Source organism: Stegastes partitus, unplaced genomic scaffold (genome assembly GCF_000690725.1).
Source record: "Stegastes partitus isolate 25-593 unplaced genomic scaffold, Stegastes_partitus-1.0.2 Scaffold227, whole genome shotgun sequence".
Taxonomy (NCBI): Eukaryota; Metazoa; Chordata; class Actinopteri; family Pomacentridae; genus Stegastes; species Stegastes partitus.
The window spans coordinates 396,019-400,343 of record NW_007577958.1 but is presented as its reverse complement, the minus strand read 5'-3'; positions in this window follow the sequence as shown (position 1 = coordinate 400,343).

The window sequence follows — 4,325 nt, the reverse complement described above, 5'->3', positions numbered from 1 at the left end:
AGGTTGGTACAACTTTAAACAAACAATACTGAATGTACAAAAGTTGACTGGATGTGAACTTTGTGTTTTTGTATGTGCAAAATAATTGTAAAGTGTTTCAACTTAAACCAGAGCGGTTACTGGGCTTACCGACATTCACGGTTGGATTGCTGCAAGTGTGACCAACAAAGCGGCCTTTAAAAAAAACACAGTGGAACAATGGAAGCAATTTCTGACCACAGAAACCTTAGAAAAAAAGTTTTTGATAAGCTTCAGTTGGTGGAGAATCATCTTGGGCCATTTTAATTCAGGTTATTGTTGAATTTCTGCCTTATACTTTCTTGATTTTTAAAGTCATTGCAGTTGATTAAAAACTTATAAGGGCCCTGAAAGGTCTTCTCACAGCAGACATTTTAACCTGTCATAATAGAAAAAGGACAATTGTTAATAATGACATTAACAATGGCTTTGCTCTAATCCAGTCTGCCGTGCAAAATACCAGGAACTTAAAATTGAAGCGGCTAAAAAAGAATTCAGCCCCCAGCCACCTAGACCATGCTGTGAAATGTTCTTTTTGTATTTCTGTTTGCTCTTATTATATATTTTATTGTATCTGGAACTTGATAAGATTATGCTGTGGCATTTTGTTGTCTGAGTTTTGTCTGGTTTTCCTAGAAAAACAAATGCCCAATGAACAATAAAACAAGCTTAACACAATAAAATGAGGGTAAGGCACTGAAAAGTTCAAACAAAAATTATCAACGTGCCAACCTTTTTTTTTTTTGCTGGGCAGGTCTTCAGAATGTCGAGACTCTCAGTGAGGAAACTTTATCACCTTTGGCCTGGACTGTATATGACCAAAACAGGACAGCTCGAGGATCTAAGGCTGCACTTAGAGTCAGTGGAGGTTAATAAGACTGGGATGTTGTCCAAAATGTTCCTGAATTAGAATTAATAAGTAAATCCCAAATTGTACTAATTTACTGGCAGTTGTACAAAGATTTATTCTAGTAATAAATGAGCGGCATGGGTCAGAGTTTCCACTTGATTAAAAAGCAAATACTTTAAGAGAATACACTGATTTACTGCAAACACTGTTGTGCAAGATTTTAGCGTTACTTCAGCTTAGACGCCATAACTAAGAGGAATTGCTCTGAGGATTATCAGGCGTTGTCCAAACGTTCCTTTTTTTTAAATAAAAAATGATAAGATGTTGGCCTTTTACTTTATGTGAGTGATAATTTAATCTTCAAGAATTTGGGAATAATAGCAAGCTCATAGCTCATTGTGTCAGCACAAGAAATTACGAGAAAACATTTAGGAAAAGAAATAATGACTAAAGAGACACTGGATTGTGTTTTTTTGTCGAAGAGGGATGATACATCTCTGGGATGTTTTGATTAAAGATCTAATAGAAATAAAAGTTTCAGGTTTCACGTCGGCATTTAGTGCTACAAAATCAACATTAAACGACATTCAGTTAATCTTTCCAGCTGCTTTTTAGAACTCTTTTCAAACATGCATGGTTCAGAATCACTTCACTGATTTCCTGTTTTGGAACGATCGATTGTGTCACTGCTCAGCTTGTTTGGTAATGTTGGCTGAAGGGACTGTGTTTTGTTGTCCCTGTCTTTGGTCAATACTGAAATGTCCCAACAACTGTTGCATGCAATGATGTTTAACTTAGACGTACCAGGTTGCCTCAAAATAAATTGGAACAACTCCAGGTTTTGGCTCAACACCTGATGAAACAAATTAGCTCTCATCATCCTTTGTGCTAAAGTTTGGATGCTAAAACATTAAAATTGAATGTTTTTGTTTGAGTAATGTGACAGGCCCTAGGTATATAGATAGATAGTAGTGCAAAAAATATAATTTACAAGTTTCTCCCCAGGACGAATGTGTATCAATGCTGCAGTAACAAATTATAGGATCATAGAAATCAACATTAAGGTGCATCAAGTATCGGCTGTTCTCCAGTGAAAATGAACAAGTCCACACATGCACACACATGGCCTGCAGCGCCAAACTGTCAGTAAATAATGTTGCAAGCCTTCTGATTTAAATGGCGAATTATCACTTCGGTAGCCATAAACAAACAGTTTGATTAACAGTAGTTCGGCAGTTAAAGAAGCCGAGTAAAACGTGCGTGCCGTTGGTGACAGTCTCCTAAATAGTTAAGCTTCATGGGCTGTGTGTTCATACCTTATTTGGGGCTGCCCCACTGCTCAAGAGTTCACACAATCCATGTGTCACTGTCTGAGACTTGGGCAAAGATGAAGAGAGAGTACAGGGTGCCACAATAGTTCAAAGAAAAACCACAGCGACAGAGAGATAAAGATAAGATCTGAATAGTTAGAGATTGTGAAGAAAATTCAGGTGGTGAAGACAAAGAGGAAGACGAGAAAGAAGAGAGCGAATGATGGAGGGAGGTGAGGTCTTGGGGAGGGGGGTGGTGATCCTCTATAGCCAATGAAGAACAAGAAAGGAGGATTTCAGGGAGGGTGATGTGCTCAGTCACCACTCTTCATTCCAGCCTTCAGAGAAGACAGGGGAGCACCAAGTTTACAGAGAAATACCTCCAACGTCTCCTCATTTAGAAGCATGACAAAGAGGACAGAAAACTCAGGAGGCCCCGGAAGTTTTTCTACCTGTGTTTCCAGGACAAAGTAGACATTCACTGGACTGAACCAGGAAGACACTTGCAGCCAGCTCACCTGTGGGAGAAAGACGAGCTCTGAAGGCTCGTGTCCAAGTGCTCAGGTCCAGACAGACACCAGCCCTCCTCTTCCTGGATCAATTACTCTCATGCATGAGGTTTCCTGTGTGTCAGGGTAGAACGAGGTGGGCTCAGGTCCAATCTGCGGCGGGGAAGGAGCAGCAAGCGGGAGGACGAGACAGACGGAGGACACAGAGAGGCAAAGACTGCATCCCAGTTGGAGATCCAAGGTCGCAGCAGCAGAGGAGAGTATTTGTTTGGTGCTGGGGAGGATGAAGGCTTTACAGAAGAACCAGGGACGCACTGACCAGATGTTGGGAGCCATGGCTGACATGCTTACTTCTGTGGCCATGCCCAATCAACAGTGGGTGAGGTGTAACTCTGTCGTCCTGCCGGCTCTGTTGACATCCGTTTGTGTATTTACTGTGTGTTTATGTGAAAGCATAATGCCACAAATTCCAAAAGACGAAGGCAAGAGACACATGTGCGGATATTTTTCAAGGCTTGCAGAGCATGGCGTCTGGCTTATCTTTCGCCAACATCACTACATACCAAGTTTATTTTGTGTCATCGCTATAACTTGGCTATAAACCTAAAATGGTCAAGGCAGACCAGCTGAGAGGGGAAAGAGAGAGAGAGGGATGGAAGGGCTGCTAGTCTCTGTTCAGTGCTTGGGAGGAATTTTGGATGTTTCAGAGAACAGGAAGCAGAGTGGTGGTGATTAAACATTTGACCATAAACAAAGTCATGCAGGTCTAATGCCTCACTGTGACCGTGCAAATTTATACTCTTCCCTCCTGCCCTTTTCTTTTCCCTCTCCTCTTCACACAAATTATGACGCCATAAAGCTAAGAAGGAAACAATACAAGGCATTTGAAATGTTTGCAACAGCAGCAACGTCAACGTCTTTTAATCAACCACTTAATCAAACCCTTATCTAAACCATGATAGTGTTTAAACCTAAAATCATATTCAATTTATTTTTAATGAACTTAATCTACCTACAGTGTGCATTTTTTTAAAACATATTTTATAATGGAAATCAAACAGACAGAGGTCAGAGTGTACAGAAAGTCCAGTCGATTCATCTTTAAAGCCGCTTTTCTCTTTGAAACATGTTTATCTTGATATATAATTACCTCCCAGGCAGATAGCGGTGAAAACCACAACAGTGAATCTAATCACCCTCCGTCCCTGCAGAAGAGTGATAACTGTGCTTGCCTCTGTTAAACTCTGCTTTGGTGCTGCTGGGCTTTAAACACAGATTGAGACTGCTGCCTGAGAAGCTGTTTTTATACAAGCTCTGTGGCAAAAGTGGGACTTCGTTTCCATTGCATTCTTGTTGGGTGCGTAATGGAGAAATGGATGAAAAAGATGCAGGGAATTGTGGAAAAAATCAGCCACTGGTATATTGTTTTGTGGTTTTGTGACCATAAGTACTCTGTACAATCTTACAATCACTTCCTCCTTGAGAGCAGGGCTGCACTGCTGACAAAGGCATCTCTGTGTGTAGCTCTCAGAGGGGGGTGAGGCAGACCTCCCATCAAGCGAGGAGGAAAAGGGGCCTGTCCAGGGCCAGTGGGAGCCAGAGGGGCTGGACTGGGAGCAGCAACAGGCCACTACTACA